The following is a 20,636-nucleotide window of genomic DNA, read 5'->3' as shown; positions in this document are numbered from 1 at the left end:
ATTTCCAGGAGGGATTACAGAGGAAGTGCATAAAGTAAAGTTCTTACATTTCCAGGAGGGATTACAGAGGAAGTGCACAAAGTAGATTTCTTACATTTCCAGGACGGATTACAGTGGAAGTGCATAAAGTAAAGTTCTTACATTTCCAGGAGGGATTACAGAGGAAGTGCATAAAGTAAAGTTCTTACATTTCCAGGAGGGATTACAGAGGAAGTGCATAAAGTAAAGTTCTTACATTTCCTGGAGTAATTAAAGAGGAAGTGCACAAAGTAGAGTCCTTACATTTCCAGGAGGATTTACAGAGGAAGTGCACAAAGTAAAGTTCTTACATTTCCAGGAGGGATTACAGAGGAAGTGCACAAAGTAGAGTCCTTACATTTCCAGGAGGGATTACAGGGGAAGTGCAGAAAGTAAAGTTCTTACATTTCCAGGAGAAATTACAGAGGAAATGCACAACGTTCTTACATTTCCAGGAGGGATTACAGAGGAAGTGCACAAAGTAGAGTCCTTACATTTCCAGGAGGGATTACAGAGGAAGTGCACAAAGTAGATTTCTTACATTTCCAGGAGGGATTACGGAGGAAGTGAAGTAAAGTTCTTGCATTTCCAGGAGGGATTACAAAGGAAGTGCATAAAGTAAAGTTCTTACATTTCCAGGAGGAATTACAGAGGAAATGCACAACGTTCTTACATTTCCAGGAGGGATTACAGAGGAAGTGCACAAAGTAGATTTCTTATATTTGTAGGAGGGATTACAGAGGAAGTGCATAAAGTAAAGTTCTTACATTTCCAGGAGGGATTACAGAGGAAGTGCATAAAGTAAAGTTCTTACATTTCCAGGGGGGATTACAGAGGAAGTGCATAAAGTAGAGTTCTTACATTTCCAGGAGGGATTACAGAGGAAGTGCAAAAAGTAGAGTTCTTACATTTCCAGGTGGGATTACAGAGGAAGTGCAAAAGTAAAGTTCTTACATTTCCAGGAGGGATTACAGAGGAAGTGCATAAAGTTAAGTTCTTACATTTCCAGGGGGAATTAATGAGGAAGTGCAGAAAGTGGAGTCCTTACATTTCCAGGAGGGATTACAGGGGATGTGCAGAAAGTAGAGTTCTTACATTTCCAGGAGGATTTACAGAGGAAGTGCACAAAGTAAAGTTCTTACATTTCCAGGAGGGATTACAGAGGAAGTGCACAAAGTAGAGTCCTTACATTTCCAGGAGGGATTACAGGGGAAGTGCAGAAAGTAAAGTTCTTACATTTCCAGGAGGAATTACAGAGGAAATGCACAACGTTCTTACATTTCCAGGAGGGATTACAGAGGAAGTGCACAAAGTAGATTTCTTACATTTCCAGGAGGGATTACAGAGGAAGTGCATAAAGTAAAGTTCTTACATTTCCAGGAGGGATTACAGAGGAAGTGCATAAAGTAAAGTTCTTACATTTCCAGGAGGGATTACAGAGGACGTGCATAAAGCAAAGTTCTTACTTTTCCAGGAGGGATTACAGAGGAAGTGCATAAAGTAAAGTTCTTACATTTCCAGGAGGAATTACAGAGGAAGTCCATAAAGTAAAGTTCTTACATTTCCAGGAGGGATTACAGAGGAAATGCACAACGTTCTTACATTTCCAGAAGGGATTACAGAGGAAGTGCACAAAGTAGATTTCTTACGTTTCCAGGAGGGATTACAGAGGAAGTGCATAAAGTAAAGTTCTTACATTTCCAGGAGGGATTACAGAGGAAGTGCATAAAGTAAAGTTAATACATTTCCAGGAGGGATTACAGAGGAAGTGCATAAAGCAAAGTTCTTACATTTCCAGGAGGGATTACAGAGGAAGTGCATAAAGTAAAGTTCTTACATTTCCAGGAGGAATTACAGAGGAAGTCCATAAAGTTCTTACATTTCCAGGAGGAATTACAGAGGAAGTGCAAAAAGTAAAGTTCTTACATTTCCAGGAGGGATTACAGAGGAAGTCCATAAAGTAAAGTTCTTACATTTCCAGGAGGAATTACAGAGGAAATGCACAACGTTCTTACATTTCCAGGAGGGATTACAGAGGAAGTGCACAAAGTAGATTTCTTACATTTCCAGGAGGGATTACAGAGGAAGTGAAGTAAAGTTCTTGCATTTCCAGGAGGGATTACAGAGGAAGTGCATAAAGTAAAGTTCTTACATTTCCAGGAGGGATTACAGAGGAAGTGCATAAAGTAAAGTTCTTACATTTCCAGGAGGGATTACAGAGGAAGTGCATAAAGTAAACTTCTTACATTTCCAGGAGGGATTACAGAGGAAGTGCATAAAGTAAAGTTCTTACATTTCCAGGGGGGATTACAGAGGAAGTGCATAAAGTAGAGTTCTTACATTTCCAGGAGGGATTACAGAGGAAGTGCAAAAAGTAAAGTTCTTACATTTCCAGGAGGGATTACAGAGGAAGTGCATAAAGTAAAGTTCTTACATTTCCAGGACGGATTACAGAGGAAGTGCATAAAGTAAAGTTCTTACATTTCCAGGAGGGATTACAGAGGAAATGCATAAAGTAAAGTTCTTACATTTCCAGGAGGTATTACAGGGGATGTGCACAAAGTAGAGTTCTTAAATTTCAGGAGGGATTACAGAGGAAGTGCATAAAGTAAAGTTCTTACATTTCCAGGAGGGATTACAGAGGAAGTGCATAAAGTAAAGTTCTTACATTTCCAGGAGGGATTACAGAGGAAGTGCATAAAGTAAAGTTCTTACATTTCCAGGAGGGATTACAGAGGAAGTGCACAAAGTAGATTTCTTACATTTCCAGGAGGGATTACAGTGGAAGTGCATAAAGTAAAGTTCTTACATTTCCAGGAGGGATTACAGAGGAAGTGCATAAAGTAAAGTTCTTACATTTCCAGGAGGGATTACAGAGGAAGTGCATAAATTAAAGTTCTTACATTTCGAGGAGTAATTAAAGAGGAAGTGCACAAAGTAGAGTCCTTACATTTCCAGGAGGATTTACAGAGGAAGTGCACAAAGTAAAGTTCTTACATTTCCAGGAGAGATTACAGAGGAAGTGCATAAAGTAGAGTTCTTACATTTCCAGGAGGGATTACAGAGGAAGCGCAAAAGTAAAGTTCTTACATTTCCAGGAGGGATTACAGAGGAAGTGCATAAAGTAAAGTTCTTACATTTCCAGGGGGAATTACAGAGGAAGTCCAAAAAGTAAAGTTCTTACATTTCCAGGACGGATTACAGGGGAAGTGCAGAAAGTAGAGTCCTTACATTTCCAGGAGGGATTACAGGGGAAGTGCAGAAAGTAAAGTTCTTACATTTCCAGGAGGAATTACAGAGTAAATGCACAATGTTCTTACATTTCCAGGAGGGATTACAGAGGAAGAGCACAAAGTAGATTTCTTACATTTCCAGGAGAGATTACAGAGGAAGTGCATAAAGTAAAGGTCTTACATTTCCAGGAGGGATTACAGAGGAAGTGCATAAAGTAAAGTTCTTACATTTCCAGGAGAGATTACAGAGGAAGTGCATAAAGTAGAGTTCTTACATTTCCAGGGGGAATTAACGAGGAAGTGCAGAAAGTGGAGTCCTTACATTTCCAGGAGGGATTACAGGGGATTTGCACAAAGTAGAGTTCTTACATTTCCAGGTGGGATTACAGAGGAAGTGCAAAAGTAAAGTTCTTACATTTCCAGGAGGGATTACAGAGGAAGTGCATAAAGTTAAGTTCTTACATTTCCAGGGGGAATTAACGAGGAAGTGCAGAAAGTGGAGTCCTTACATTTCCAGGAGGGATTACAGGGGATGTGCACAAAGTAGAGTTCTTACATTTCCAGGAGGATTTACAGAGGAAGTGCACAAAGTAAAGTTCTTACATTTCCAGGAGGGATTACAGAGGAAGTGCACAAAGTAGAGTCCTTACATTTCCAGGAGGGATTACAGGGGAAGTGCAGAAAGTAAAGTTCTTACATTTCCAGGAGGAATTACAGAGGAAATGCACAACGTTCTTACATTTCCAGGAGGGATTACAGAGGAAGTGCACAAAGTAGATTTCTTACATTTCCAGGAGGGATTACAGAGGAAGTGCATAAAGTAAAGTTCTTACATTTCCAGGAGGGATTACAGAGGAAGTGCATAAAGTAAAGTTCTTACATTTCCAGGAGGGATTACAGAGGACGTGCATAAAGCAAAGTTCTTACTTTTCCAGGAGGGTTTACAGAGGAAGTGCATAAAGTAAAGTTCTTACATTTCCAGGAGGAATTACAGAGGAAGTCCATAAAGTAAAGTTCTTACATTTCCAGGAGGGATTACAGAGGAAATGCACAACGTTCTTACATTTCCAGAAGGGATTACAGAGGAAGTGCACAAAGTAGATTTCTTACGTTTCCAGGAGGGATTACAGAGGAAGTGCATAAAGTAAAGTTCTTACATTTCCAGGAGGGATTACAGAGGAAGTGCATAAAGTAAAGTTAATACATTTCCAGGAGGGATTACAGAGGAAGTGCATAAAGCAAAGTTCTTACATTTCCAGGAGGGATTACAGAGGAAGTGCATAAAGTAAAGTTCTTACATTTCCAGGAGGAATTACAGAGGAAGTCCATAAAGTTCTTACATTTCCAGGAGGAATTACAGAGGAAGTGCAAAAAGTAAAGTTCTTACATTTCCAGGAGGGATTACAGAGGAAGTCCATAAAGTAAAGTTCTTACATTTCCAGGAGGAATTACAGAGGAAATGCACAACGTTCTTACATTTCCAGGAGGGATTACAGAGGAAGTGCACAAAGTAGATTTCTTACATTTCCAGGAGGGATTACAGAGGAAGTGAAGTAAAGTTCTTGCATTTCCAGGAGGGATTACAGAGGAAGTGCATAAAGTAAAGTTCTTACATTTCCAGGAGGGATTACAGAGGAAGTGCATAAAGTAAAGTTCTTACATTTCCAGGAGGGATTACAGAGGAAGTGCATAAAGTAAACTTCTTACATTTCCAGGAGGGATTACAGAGGAAGTGCATAAAGTAAAGTTCTTACATTTCCAGGGGGGATTACAGAGGAAGTGCATAAAGTAGAGTTCTTACATTTCCAGGAGGGATTACAGAGGAAGTGCAAAAAGTAAAGTTCTTACATTTCCAGGAGGGATTACAGAGGAAGTGCATAAAGTAAAGTTCTTACATTTCCAGGACGGATTACAGAGGAAGTGCATAAAGTAAAGTTCTTACATTTCCAGGAGGGATTACAGAGGAAATGCATAAAGTAAAGTTCTTACATTTCCAGGAGGTATTACAGGGGATGTGCACAAAGTAGAGTTCTTAAATTTCAGGAGGGATTACAGAGGAAGTGCATAAAGTAAAGTTCTTACATTTCCAGGAGGGATTACAGAGGAAGTGCATAAAGTAAAGTTCTTACATTTCCAGGAGGGATTACAGAGGAAGTGCATAAAGTAAAGTTCTTACATTTCCAGGAGGGATTACAGAGGAAGTGCACAAAGTAGATTTCTTACATTTCCAGGAGGGATTACAGTGGAAGTGCATAAAGTAAAGTTCTTACATTTCCAGGAGGGATTACAGAGGAAGTGCATAAAGTAAAGTTCTTACATTTCCAGGAGGGATTACAGAGGAAGTGCATAAATTAAAGTTCTTACATTTCCAGGAGTAATTAAAGAGGAAGTGCACAAAGTAGAGTCCTTACATTTCCAGGAGGATTTACAGAGGAAGTGCACAAAGTAAAGTTCTTACATTTCCAGGAGAGATTACAGAGGAAGTGCATAAAGTAAAGTTCTTACATTTCCAGGGGGAATTACAGAGGAAGTCCAAAAAGTAAAGTTCTTACATTTCCAGGACGGATTACAGGGGAAGTGCAGAAAGTAGAGTCCTTACATTTCCAGGAGGGATTACAGAGGAAGTGCAGAAAGTAAAGTTCTTACATTTCCAGGAGGAATTACAGAGTAAATGCACAATGTTCTTACATTTCCAGGAGGGATTACAGAGGAAGAGCACAAAGTAGATTTCTTACATTTCCAGGAGAGATTACAGAGGAAGTGCATAAAGTAAAGGTCTTACATTTCCAGGAGGGATTACAGAGGAAGTGCATAAAGTAAAGTTCTTACATTTCCAGGAGAGATTACAGAGGAAGTGCATAAAGTAAATTCTTACATTTCCAGGGGGAATTAACGAGGAAGTGCAGAAAGTGGAGTCCTTACATTTCCAGGAGGGATTACAGGGGATGTGCACAAAGTAGAGTTCTTACATTTCCAGGTGGGATTACAGAGGAAGTGGAAAAGTAAAGTTCTTACATTTCCAGGAGTAATTACAGAGGAAGTGCATAAAGTTAAGTTCTTACATTTCCAGGGGGAATTAACGAGGAAGTGCAGAAAGTGGAGTCCTTACATTTCCAGGAGGGATTACAGGGTATGTGCACAAAGTAGAGTTCTTACATTTCCAGGAGGATTTACAGAGGAAGTGCACAAAGTAAAGTTCTTACATTTCCAGGAGGGATTACAGAGGAAGTGCACAAAGTAGAGTCCTTACATTTCCAGGAGGGATTACAGGGGAAATGCAGAAAGTAAAGTTCTTACATTTCCAGGAGGAATTACAGAGGAAATGCACAACGTTCTTACATTTCCAGGAGGGATTACAGAGGAAGTGCACAAAGTAAAGTTCTTACATTTCCAGGAGGGATTACAGAGGAAGTGCATAAAGTAAAGTTCTTACATTTCCAGGAGGGATTACAGAGGAAGTGCATAAAGCAAAGTTCTTACTTTTCCAGGAGGGATTACAGAGGAAGTGCATAAAGTAAAGTTCTTACATTTCCAGGAGGAATTACAGAGGAAGTCCATAAAGTAAAGTTCTTACATTTCCAGGAGGGATTACAGGGGAAGTGCAGAAAGTAAAGTTCTTACATTTCCAGGAGGAATTACAGAGGAAATGCACAACGTTCTTACATTTCCAGGAGGGATTACAGAGGAAGTGCACAAAGTAGATTTCTTATATTTCTAGGAGGGATTACAGAGGAAGTGCATAAAGTAAAGTTCTTACATTTCCAGGAGGGATTACAGAGGAAGTGCATAAAGTAAAATTCTTATATTTCCAGGGGGGATTACAGAGGAAGTGCATAAAGTAGAGTTCTTACATTTCCAGGAGGGATTACAGAGGAAGTGCAAAAAGTAGAGTTCTTACATTTCTAGGTGGGATTACAGAGGAAGTGCAAAAGTAAAGTTCTTACATTTCCAGGAGGGATTACAGAGGAAGTGCATAAAGTTAAGTTCTTACATTTCCAGGGGGAATTAACGAGGAAGTGCAGAAAGTGGAGTCCTTACATTTCCAGGAGGGATTACAGGGGATGTGCACAAAGTAGAGTTCTTACATTTCCAGGAGGATTTACAGAGGAAGTGCACAAAGTAAAGTTCTTACATTTCCAGGAGGGATTACAGAGGAAGTGCACAAAGTAGAGTCCTTACATTTCCAGGAGGGATTACAGGGGAAGTGCAGAAAGTAAAGTTCTTACATTTCCAGGAGGAATTACAGAGGAAATGCACAACGTTCTTACATTTCCAGGAGGGATTACAGAGGAAGTGCACAAAGTAGATTTCTTACATTTCCAGGAGGGATTACAGAGGAAGTGCATAAAGTAAAGTTCTTACATTTCCAGGAGGGATTACAGAGGAAGTGCATAAAGTAAAGTTCTTACATTTCCAGGAGGGATTACAGAGGAAGTGCATAAAGCAAAGTTCTTACTTTTCCAGGAGGGATTACAGAGGAAGTGCATAAAGTAAAGTTCTTACATTTCCAGGAGGAATTACAGAGGAAGTCCATAAAGTAAAGTTCTTACATTTCCAGGAGGGATTACAGAGGAAATGCACAACGTTCTTACATTTCCAGGAGGGATTACAGAGGAAGTGCACAAAGTAGATTTCTTACGTTTCCAGGAGGGATTACAGAGGAAGTGCATAAAGTAAAGTTCTTACATTTCCAGGAGGGATTACAGAGGAAGTGCATCAAGTAAAGTTAATACATTTCCAGGAGGGATTACAGAGGAAGTGCATAAAGCAAAGTTCTTACATTTCCAGGAGGGATTACAGAGGAAGTGCATAAAGTAAAGTTCTTACATTTCCAGGAGGAATTACAGAGGAAGTCCATAAAGTAAAGTTCTTACATTTCCAGGAGGAATTACAGAGGAAGTGCAAAAAGTAAAGTTCTTACATTTCCAGGAGGGATTACAGAGGAAGTCCATAAAGTAAAGTTCTTACATTTCCAGGAGGAATTACAGCGGAAATGCACAACGTTCTTACATTTCCAGGAGGGATTACAGAGGAAGTGCACAAAGTAGATTTCTTACATTTCCAGGAGGGATTACGGAGGAAGTGAAGTAAAGTTCTTACATTTCCAGGAGGGATTACAGAGGAAGTGCATGAAGTAAAGTTCTTACATTTCCAGGAGGGATTACAGAGGAAGTGCATAAAGTAAACTTCTTACATTTCCAGGAGGGATTACAGAGGAAGTGCATAAAGTAAAGTTCTTACATTTCCAGGAGTAATTAAAGAGGAAGTGCACAAAGTAGAGTCCTTACATTTCCAGGAGGATTTACAGAGGAAGTGCACAAAATAAAGTTCTTACATTTCCAGGAGGGATTACAGAGGAAGTGCACAAAGTAGAGTCCTTACATTTCCAGGAGGGATTACAGGGGAAGTGCAGAAAGTAAAGTTCTTACATTTCCAGGAGGAATTACAGAGGAAATGCACAACGTTCTTACATTTCCAGGAGGGATTACAGAGGAAGTGCACAAAGTAGATTTCTTATATTTCTAGGAGGGATTACAGAGGAAGTGCATAAAGTAAAGTTCTTACATTTCCAGGAGGGATTACAGAGGAAGTGCATAAAGTAAAGTTCTTACATTTCCAGGGGGGATTACAGAGGAAGTGCATAAAGTAGAGTTCTTACATTTCCAGGAGGGATTACAGAGGAAGTGCAAAAATTAAAGTTCTTACATTTCCAGGAGGGATTACAGAGGAAGTGCACAAAGTAGAGTCCTTACATTTCCAGGAGGGATTACAGGGGAAGTGCAGAAAGTAAAGTTCTTACATTTCCAGGAGGAATTACAGAGGAAATGCACAACGTTCTTACATTTCCAGGAGGGATTACAGAGGAAGTGCACAAAGTAGATTTCTTACATTTCCAGGAGGGATTACAGAGGAAGTGCATAAAGTAAAGTTCTTACATTTCCAGGAGGGATTACAGAGGAAGTGCATAAAGTAAAGTTCTTACATTTCCAGGAGGGATTACAGAGGACGTGCATAAAGCAAAGTTCTTACTTTTCCAGGAGGGTTTACAGAGGAAGTGCATAAAGTAAAGTTCTTACATTTCCAGGAGGAATTACAGAGGAAGTCCATAAAGTAAAGTTCTTACATTTCCAGGAGGGATTACAGAGGAAATGCACAACGTTCTTACATTTCCAGAAGGGATTACAGAGGAAGTGCACAAAGTAGATTTCTTACGTTTCCAGGAGGGATTACAGAGGAAGTGCATAAAGTAAAGTTCTTACATTTCCAGGAGGGATTACAGAGGAAGTGCATAAAGTAAAGTTAATACATTTCCAGGAGGGATTACAGAGGAAGTGCATAAAGCAAAGTTCTTACATTTCCAGGAGGGATTACAGAGGAAGTGCATAAAGTAAAGTTCTTACATTTCCAGGAGGAATTACAGAGGAAGTCCATAAAGTTCTTACATTTCCAGGAGGAATTACAGAGGAAGTGCAAAAAGTAAAGTTCTTACATTTCCAGGAGGGATTACAGAGGAAGTCCATAAAGTAAAGTTCTTACATTTCCAGGAGGAATTACAGAGGAAATGCACAACGTTCTTACATTTCCAGGAGGGATTACAGAGGAAGTGCACAAAGTAGATTTCTTACATTTCCAGGAGGGATTACAGAGGAAGTGAAGTAAAGTTCTTGCATTTCCAGGAGGGATTACAGAGGAAGTGCATAAAGTAAAGTTCTTACATTTCCAGGAGGGATTACAGAGGAAGTGCATAAAGTAAAGTTCTTACATTTCCAGGAGGGATTACAGAGGAAGTGCATAAAGTAAACTTCTTACATTTCCAGGAGGGATTACAGAGGAAGTGCATAAAGTAAAGTTCTTACATTTCCAGGGGGGATTACAGAGGAAGTGCATAAAGTAGAGTTCTTACATTTCCAGGAGGGATTACAGAGGAAGTGCAAAAAGTAAAGTTCTTACATTTCCAGGAGGGATTACAGAGGAAGTGCATAAAGTAAAGTTCTTACATTTCCAGGACGGATTACAGAGGAAGTGCATAAAGTAAAGTTCTTACATTTCCAGGAGGGATTACAGAGGAAATGCATAAAGTAAAGTTCTTACATTTCCAGGAGGTATTACAGGGGATGTGCACAAAGTAGAGTTCTTAAATTTCAGGAGGGATTACAGAGGAAGTGCATAAAGTAAAGTTCTTACATTTCCAGGAGGGATTACAGAGGAAGTGCATAAAGTAAAGTTCTTACATTTCCAGGAGGGATTACAGAGGAAGTGCATAAAGTAAAGTTCTTACATTTCCAGGAGGGATTACAGAGGAAGTGCACAAAGTAGATTTCTTACATTTCCAGGAGGGATTACAGTGGAAGTGCATAAAGTAAAGTTCTTACATTTCCAGGAGGGATTACAGAGGAAGTGCATAAAGTAAAGTTCTTACATTTCCAGGAGGGATTACAGAGGAAGTGCATAAATTAAAGTTCTTACATTTCCAGGAGTAATTAAAGAGGAAGTGCACAAAGTAGAGTCCTTACATTTCCAGGAGGATTTACAGAGGAAGTGCACAAAGTAAAGTTCTTACATTTCCAGGAGAGATTACAGAGGAAGTGCATAAAGTAAAGTTCTTACATTTCCAGGGGGAATTACAGAGGAAGTCCAAAAAGTAAAGTTCTTACATTTCCAGGACGGATTACAGGGGAAGTGCAGAAAGTAGAGTCCTTACATTTCCAGGAGGGATTACAGAGGAAGTGCAGAAAGTAAAGTTCTTACATTTCCAGGAGGAATTACAGAGTAAATGCACAATGTTCTTACATTTCCAGGAGGGATTACAGAGGAAGAGCACAAAGTAGATTTCTTACATTTCCAGGAGAGATTACAGAGGAAGTGCATAAAGTAAAGGTCTTACATTTCCAGGAGGGATTACAGAGGAAGTGCATAAAGTAAAGTTCTTACATTTCCAGGAGAGATTACAGAGGAAGTGCATAAAGTAAATTCTTACATTTCCAGGGGGAATTAACGAGGAAGTGCAGAAAGTGGAGTCCTTACATTTCCAGGAGGGATTACAGGGGATGTGCACAAAGTAGAGTTCTTACATTTCCAGGTGGGATTACAGAGGAAGTGGAAAAGTAAAGTTCTTACATTTCCAGGAGTAATTACAGAGGAAGTGCATAAAGTTAAGTTCTTACATTTCCAGGGGGAATTAACGAGGAAGTGCAGAAAGTGGAGTCCTTACATTTCCAGGAGGGATTACAGGGTATGTGCACAAAGTAGAGTTCTTACATTTCCAGGAGGATTTACAGAGGAAGTGCACAAAGTAAAGTTCTTACATTTCCAGGAGGGATTACAGAGGAAGTGCACAAAGTAGAGTCCTTACATTTCCAGGAGGGATTACAGGGGAAATGCAGAAAGTAAAGTTCTTACATTTCCAGGAGGAATTACAGAGGAAATGCACAACGTTCTTACATTTCCAGGAGGGATTACAGAGGAAGTGCACAAAGTAAAGTTCTTACATTTCCAGGAGGGATTACAGAGGAAGTGCATAAAGTAAAGTTCTTACATTTCCAGGAGGGATTACAGAGGAAGTGCATAAAGCAAAGTTCTTACTTTTCCAGGAGGGATTACAGAGGAAGTGCATAAAGTAAAGTTCTTACATTTCCAGGAGGAATTACAGAGGAAGTCCATAAAGTAAAGTTCTTACATTTCCAGGAGGGATTACAGGGGAAGTGCAGAAAGTAAAGTTCTTACATTTCCAGGAGGAATTACAGAGGAAATGCACAACGTTCTTACATTTCCAGGAGGGATTACAGAGGAAGTGCACAAAGTAGATTTCTTATATTTCTAGGAGGGATTACAGAGGAAGTGCATAAAGTAAAGTTCTTACATTTCCAGGAGGGATTACAGAGGAAGTGCATAAAGTAAAATTCTTATATTTCCAGGGGGGATTACAGAGGAAGTGCATAAAGTAGAGTTCTTACATTTCCAGGAGGGATTACAGAGGAAGTGCAAAAAGTAGAGTTCTTACATTTCTAGGTGGGATTACAGAGGAAGTGCAAAAGTAAAGTTCTTACATTTCCAGGAGGGATTACAGAGGAAGTGCATAAAGTTAAGTTCTTACATTTCCAGGGGGAATTAACGAGGAAGTGCAGAAAGTGGAGTCCTTACATTTCCAGGAGGGATTACAGGGGATGTGCACAAAGTAGAGTTCTTACATTTCCAGGAGGATTTACAGAGGAAGTGCACAAAGTAAAGTTCTTACATTTCCAGGAGGGATTACAGAGGAAGTGCACAAAGTAGAGTCCTTACATTTCCAGGAGGGATTACAGGGGAAGTGCAGAAAGTAAAGTTCTTACATTTCCAGGAGGAATTACAGAGGAAATGCACAACGTTCTTACATTTCCAGGAGGGATTACAGAGGAAGTGCACAAAGTAGATTTCTTACATTTCCAGGAGGGATTACAGAGGAAGTGCATAAAGTAAAGTTCTTACATTTCCAGGAGGGATTACAGAGGAAGTGCATAAAGTAAAGTTCTTACATTTCCAGGAGGGATTACAGAGGAAGTGCATAAAGCAAAGTTCTTACTTTTCCAGGAGGGATTACAGAGGAAGTGCATAAAGTAAAGTTCTTACATTTCCAGGAGGAATTACAGAGGAAGTCCATAAAGTAAAGTTCTTACATTTCCAGGAGGGATTACAGAGGAAATGCACAACGTTCTTACATTTCCAGGAGGGATTACAGAGGAAGTGCACAAAGTAGATTTCTTACGTTTCCAGGAGGGATTACAGAGGAAGTGCATAAAGTAAAGTTCTTACATTTCCAGGAGGGATTACAGAGGAAGTGCATCAAGTAAAGTTAATACATTTCCAGGAGGGATTACAGAGGAAGTGCATAAAGCAAAGTTCTTACATTTCCAGGAGGGATTACAGAGGAAGTGCATAAAGTAAAGTTCTTACATTTCCAGGAGGAATTACAGAGGAAGTCCATAAAGTAAAGTTCTTACATTTCCAGGAGGAATTACAGAGGAAGTGCAAAAAGTAAAGTTCTTACATTTCCAGGAGGGATTACAGAGGAAGTCCATAAAGTAAAGTTCTTACATTTCCAGGAGGAATTACAGCGGAAATGCACAACGTTCTTACATTTCCAGGAGGGATTACAGAGGAAGTGCACAAAGTAGATTTCTTACATTTCCAGGAGGGATTACGGAGGAAGTGAAGTAAAGTTCTTACATTTCCAGGAGGGATTACAGAGGAAGTGCATGAAGTAAAGTTCTTACATTTCCAGGAGGGATTACAGAGGAAGTGCATAAAGTAAACTTCTTACATTTCCAGGAGGGATTACAGAGGAAGTGCATAAAGTAAAGTTCTTACATTTCCAGGAGTAATTAAAGAGGAAGTGCACAAAGTAGAGTCCTTACATTTCCAGGAGGATTTACAGAGGAAGTGCACAAAATAAAGTTCTTACATTTCCAGGAGGGATTACAGAGGAAGTGCACAAAGTAGAGTCCTTACATTTCCAGGAGGGATTACAGGGGAAGTGCAGAAAGTAAAGTTCTTACATTTCCAGGAGGAATTACAGAGGAAATGCACAACGTTCTTACATTTCCAGGAGGGATTACAGAGGAAGTGCACAAAGTAGATTTCTTATATTTCTAGGAGGGATTACAGAGGAAGTGCATAAAGTAAAGTTCTTACATTTCCAGGAGGGATTACAGAGGAAGTGCATAAAGTAAAGTTCTTACATTTCCAGGGGGGATTACAGAGGAAGTGCATAAAGTAGAGTTCTTACATTTCCAGGAGGGATTACAGAGGAAGTGCAAAAATTAAAGTTCTTACATTTCCAGGAGGGATTACAGAGGAAGTGCATAAAGTAAAGTTCTTACATTTCCAGGACGGATTACAGAGGAAGTGCATAAAGTAAAGTTCTTACATTTCCAGGAGGGATTACAGAGGAAATGCATAAAGTAAAGTTCTTACATTTTCAGGAGGTATTACAGGGGATGTGCACAAAGTAGAGTTCTTAAATTTCAGGAGGGATTACAGAGGAAGTGCATAAAGTAAAGTTCTTACATTTCCAGGAGGGATTACAGAGGAAGTGCATAAAGTAAAGTTCTTACATTTCCAGGAGGGATCACAGAGGAAGTGCATAAAGTAAAGTTCTTACATTTCCAGGAGGGATTACAGAGGAAGTGCACAAAGTAGATTTCTTACATTTCCAGGAGGGATTACAGTGGAAGTGCATAAAGTAAAGTTCTTACATTTCCAGGAGGGATTACAGAGGAAGTGCATAAAGTAAAGTTCTTACATTTCCAGGAGGGATTACAGAGGAAGTGCATAAATTAAAGTTCTTACATTTCCAGGAGGAATTACAGAGGAAGTCCATAAAGTAAAGTTCTTACATTTCCAGGAGGAATTACAGAGGAAGTGCAAAAAGTAAAGTTCTTACATTTCCAGGAGGGATTACAGAGGAAGTCCATAAAGTAAAGTTCTTACATTTCCAGGAGGAATTACAGAGGAAATGCACAACATTCTTACATTTCCAGGAGGGATTACAGAGGAAGTGCACAAAGTAGATTTCTTACATTTCCAGGAGGGATTACGGAGGAAGTGAAGTAAAGTTCTTGCATTTCCAGGAGGGATTACAGAGGAAGTGTATAAAGTAAAGTTCTTACATTTCCAGGAGGGATTACAGAGGAAGTGCATAAAGTAAAGTTCTTACATTTCCAGGAGGGATTACAGAGGAAGTGCATAAAGTAAACTTCTTACATTTCCAGGAGGGATTACAGAGGAAGTGCATAAAGTAAAGTTCTTACATTTCCAGGAGTAATTAAAGAGGAAGTGCACAAAGTAGAGTCCTTACATTTCCAGGAGGATTTACAGAGGAAGTGCACAAAATAAAGTTCTTACATTTCCAGGAGGGATTACAGAGGAAGTGCACAAAGTAGAGTCCTTACATTTCCAGGAGGGATTACAGGGGAAGTGCAGAAAGTAAAGTTCTTACATTTCCAGGAGGAATTACAGAGGAAATGCACAACGTTCTTACATTTCCAGGAGGGATTACAGAGGAAGTGCACAAAGTAGATTTCTTATATTTCTAGGAGGGATTACAGAGGAAGTGCATAAAGTAAAGTTCTTACATTTCCAGGAGGGATTACAGAGGAAGTGCATAAAGTAAAGTTCTTACATTTCCAGGGGGGATTACAGAGGAAGTGCATAAAGTAGAGTTCTTACATTTCCAGGAGGGATTACAGAGGAAGTGCAAAAAGTAAAGTTCTTACATTTCCAGGAGGGATTACAGAGGAAGTGCATAAAGTAAAGTTCTTACATTTCCAGGACGGATTACAGAGGAAGTGCATAAAGTAAAGTTCTTACATTTCCAGGAGGGATTACAGAGGAAATGCATAAAGTAAAGTTCTTACATTTCCAGGAGGTATTACAGGGGATGTGCACAAAGTAGAGTTCTTAAATTTCAGGAGGGATTACAGAGGAAGTGCATAAAGTAAAGTTCTTACATTTCCAGGAGGGATTACAGAGGAAGTGCATAAAGTAAAGTTCTTACATTTCCAGGAGGGATTACAGAGGAAGTGCATAAAGTAAAGTTCTTCCATTTCCAGGAGGGATTACAGAGGAAGTGCACAAAGTAGATTTCTTACATTTCCAGGAGGGATTACAGTGGAAGTGCATAAAGTAAAGTTCTTACATTTCCAGGAGGGATTACAGAGGAAGTGCATAAAGTAAAGTTCTTACATTTCCAGGAGGGATTACAGAGGAAGTGCATAAATTAAAGTTCTTACATTTCCAGGAGTAATTAAAGAGGAAGTGCACAAAGTAGAGTCCTTACATTTCCAGGAGGATTTACAGAGGAAGTGCACAAAGTAAAGTTCTTACATTTCCAGCAGGGATTACAGAGGAAGTGCACAAAGTAGAGTCCTTACATTTCCAGGAGGGATTACAGGGGAAGTGCAGAAAGTAAAGTTCTTACATTTCCAGGAGGAATTACAGAGGAAATGCACAATGTTCTTACATTTCCAGGAGGGATTACAGAGGAAGAGCACAAAGTAGATTTCTTACATTTCCAGGAGAGATTACAGAGGAAGTGCATAAAGTAAAGTTCTTACATTTCCAGGAGAGATTACAGAGGAAGTGCATAAAGTAGAGTTCTTACATTTCCAGGAGGGATTACAGAGGAAGCGCAAAAGTAAAGTTCTTACATTTCCAGGAGGGATTACAGAGGAAGTACATAAAGTAAAGTTCTTACATTTCCAGGGGATATTAACGAGGAAGTGCAGAAAGTGGAGTCCTTACATTTCCAGGAGGGATTACAGGGGATGTGCACAAAGTAGAGTTCTTACATTTCCAGGAGGATTTACAGAGGAAGTGCATAAAGTAAAGTTCTTACATTTCCAGGAGGGATTACAGGGGATGTGCACAAAGTAAAGTTCTTACATTTCCAGGAGGGATTACAGAGGAAGTGCATAAAGTAAAGTTCTTACATTTCCAGGAGGGATTACAGAGGAAGTGCATAAAGTAAAGTTCTTACATTTCCTGGAGTAATTAAAGAGGAAGTGCACAAAGTAGAGTCCTTACATTTCCAGGAGGATTTACAGAGGAAGTGCACAAAGTAAAGTTCTTACATTTCCAGGAGGGATTACAGAGGAAGTGCACAAAGTAGAGTCCTTACATTTCCAGGAGGGATTACAGGGGAAGTGCAGAAAGTAAAGTTCTTACATTTCCAGGAGGAATTACAGAGGAAATGCACAACGTTCTTACATTTCCAGGAGGGATTACAGAGGAAGTGCACAAAGTAGATTTCTTACATTTCCAGGAGGGATTACAGAGGAAGTGCATAAAGTAAAGTTCTTACATTTCCAGGAGTAATTAAAGAGGAAGTGCACAAAGTAGAGTCCTTACATTTCCAGGAGGATTTACAGAGGAAGTGCACAAGGTAAAGTTCTTACATTTCCAGGAGGGATTACAGAGGAAGTGCACAAAGTAGAGTCCTTACATTTCCAGGAGGGATTACAGGGGAAGTGCAGAAAGTAAAGTTCTTACATTTCCAGGAGGAATTACAGAGGAAATGCACAACGTTCTTACATTTCCAGGAGGGATTACAGAGGAAGTGCACAAACTAGATTTCTTACATTTCCAGGAGGGATTACAGAGGAAGTGCATAAAGTAAAGTTCTTACATTTCTAGGAGGGATTACAGAGGAAGTGCATAAAGTAAAGTTCTTACATTTCCAGGAGGGATTACAGAGGAAGTACATAAAGCAAAGTTCTTACTTTTCCAGGAGGGATTACAGAGGAAGTGCATAAAGTAAAGTTCTTACATTTCCAGGAGGAATTACAGAGGAAGTCCATAAAGTAAAGTTCTTACATTTCCAGGAGGGATTACAGGGGAAGTGCAGAAAGTAAAGTTCTTACATTTCCAGGAGGAATTACAGAGGAAATGCACAACGTTCTTACATTTCCAGGAGGGATTACAGAGGAAGTGCACAAAGTAGATTTCTTACGTTTCCAGGAGGGATTACAACGGAAGTGCATGAAGTAAAGTTCTTACATTTCCAGGAGGGATTACAGAGGAAGTGCATAAAGTTCATACATTTCCAGGAGGAATTACAGAGGAAGTGCATAAAGCAAAGTTCTTACATTTCCAGGAGGGATTACAGAGGAAGTGCATAAAGTAAAGTTCTTACATTTCCAGGAGGAATTACAGAGGAAGTCCATAAAGTAAAGTTCTTACATTTCCAGGAGGAATTACAGAGGAAGTGCAAAAAGTAAAGTTCTTACATTTCCAGGAGGGATTACAGAGGAAGTCCATAAAGTAAAGTTCTTACATTTCCAGGAGGAATTACAGAGGAAATGCACAACGTTCTTACATTTCCAGGAGGGATTACAGAGGAAGTGCACAAAGTAGATTTCTTACATTTCCAGGAGGGATTACGGAGGAAGTGAAGTAAAGTTCTTGCATTTCCAGGAGGGATTACAGAGGAAGTGCATAAAGTAAAGTTCTTACATTTCCAGGAGGGATTACAGAGGAAGTGCATAAAGTAAAGTTCTTACATTTCCAGGAGGGATTACAGAGGAAGTGCATAAAGTAAAGTTCTTACATTTCCAGGAGGGATTACAGAGGAAGTGCATAAAGTAAAGTTCTTATATTTCCAGGAGTAATAAAAGAGGAAGTGCACAAAGTAGAGTCCTTACATTTCCAGGAGGATTTACAGAGGAAGTGCACAAAGTAAAGTTCTTACATTTCCAGGAGGGATTACAGAGGAAGTGCACAAAGTAGAGTCCTTACATTTCCAGGAGGAATTACAGAGGAAATGCACAACGTTCTTACATTTCCAGGAGGGATTACAGAGGAAGTGCACAAAGTAGATTTCTTACATTTCCAGGAGGGATTACAGAGGAAGTGCATAAAGTAAAGTTCTTACATTTCCAGGAGGGATTACAGACGAAGTGCATGAAGTAAAGTTCTTACATTTCCAGGAGGGATTACAGAGGAAGTCCATAAAGTAAAGTTCTTACATTTCCAGGAGGGATTACAGGGGAAGTGCAGAAAGTAAAGTTCTTACATTTCCAGGAGGAATTACAGAGCAAATGCACAACGTTCTTACATTTCCAGCAGGGATTACAGAGGAAGTGCACAAAGTAGAGTTCTTACATTTCCAGGAGGGATTACAGAGGAAGTGCATAAAGTAAAGTTCTTACGTTTCCAGGAGGGATTACAGAGGAAGTGCATAAAGTAAAGTTCTTACATTTCCAGGAGGGATTACAGAGGAAGTGCATAAAGTAAAGTTCATACATTTCCAGGAGGGATTACAGAGGAAGTGCATAAAGTAAAGTTCTTACGTTTCCAGGAGGGAATACAGAGGAAGTGCATAAAGTTCTTACATTTCCAGGAGGGATTACAGAGGAAGTGCATGAAGTAAAGTTCTTACGTTTCCAGGAGGGATTAAAGAGGAAGTGCATAAAGTAAAGTTCTTACATTTCCCGGAGGGATTACAGAGGAAGTGCATAAAGTAAAGTTCTTACATTTCCAGGAGGGATTACAGAGGAAGTGCATGAATTAAAGTTCTTACATTTCCAGGAGGGATTACAGAGGAAGTGCATAAAGTAAAGTTCATATATTTCAAGGAGGGATTACAGAGGAAGTGCATAAAGCAAAGTTCTTACATTTCCAGGAGGGATTACAGAGGAAGTGCATAAAGCAAAGTTCTTACATTTCCAGGAGGGATTACAGAGGAAGTGCATAAAGTAAAGTTCTTACATTTCCAGGAGGGATTACAGGGGAAGTGCAGAAAGTAAAGTTCTTACATTTCCAGGAGGAATTACAGAGGAAATGTACAACGTTCTTACATTTCCAGGAGGGATTACAGAGGAAGTGCACAAAGTAGAGTTCTTACATTTCCAGGAGGGATTACAGAGGAAGTGCATAAAGTAAAGTTCTTACGTTTCCAGGAGGGATTACAGAGGAAGTGCATAAAGTAAAGTTCTTACATTTCCAGGAGGGATTACAGAGGAAGTGCATAAAGTAAAGTTCATACATTTCCAGGAGGGATTACAGAGGAAGTGCATAAAGTAAAGTTCTTACGTTTCCAGGAGGGAATACAAAGGAAGTGCATAAAGTAAAGTTCTTACATTTCCAGGAGGGATTACAGAGGAAGTGCATAAAGTAAAGTTCTTACGTTTCCAGGAGGGATTAAAGAGGAAGTGCATAAAGTAAAGTTCTTACATTTCCAGGAGGGATTACAGAGGAAGTGCATAAAGTAAAGTTCTTACGTTTCCAGGAGGGATTACAGAGGAAGTGCATGAAGTAAAGTTCTTACATTTCCAGGAGGGATTACAGAGGAAGTGCATAAAGTAAAGTTCTTACATTTCCAGGAGGGATTACAGAGGAAGTACATAAAGTAAAGTTCTTACATTTCCAGGAGGGATTACAGGGGAAGTGCAGAAAGTAAAGTTCTTACATTTCCAGGAGGAATTACAGAGGAAATGCACAACGTTCTTACATTTCCAGGAGGCATTACAGAGGAAGTGCACAAAGTAGATTTCTTACGTTTCCAGGAGGGATTACAGAGGAAGTGCATAAAGTAAAGTTCTTACATTTCCAGGAGGGATTACAGAGGAAGTGCATAAAGTAAAGTTCATACATTTCCAGGAGGAATTACAGAGGAAGTGCATAAAGCAAAGTTCTTACATTTCCAGGAGGGATTACAGAGGAAGTGCAGAAAATAAAGTTCTTACATTTCCAGGAGGAATTACAGAGGAAGTCCATAAAGTAAAGTTCTTACATTTCCAGGAGGAATTACAGAGGAAGTGCAAAAAGTAAAGTTCTTACATTTCCAGGAGGGACTACAGAGGAAGTCTATAAAGTAAAGTTCTTACATTTCCAGGAGGAATTACAGAGGAA

The sequence above is a fragment of the Phyllobates terribilis genome, unplaced genomic scaffold, assembly GCF_046119375.1.
Source record: "Phyllobates terribilis strain yellow unplaced genomic scaffold, ASM4611937v1 Scaffold_76__1_contigs__length_6945272, whole genome shotgun sequence".
Classification (NCBI taxonomy): domain Eukaryota; kingdom Metazoa; phylum Chordata; class Amphibia; order Anura; family Dendrobatidae; genus Phyllobates; species Phyllobates terribilis.
Note: the sequence above shows the minus strand (reverse complement) of the source record.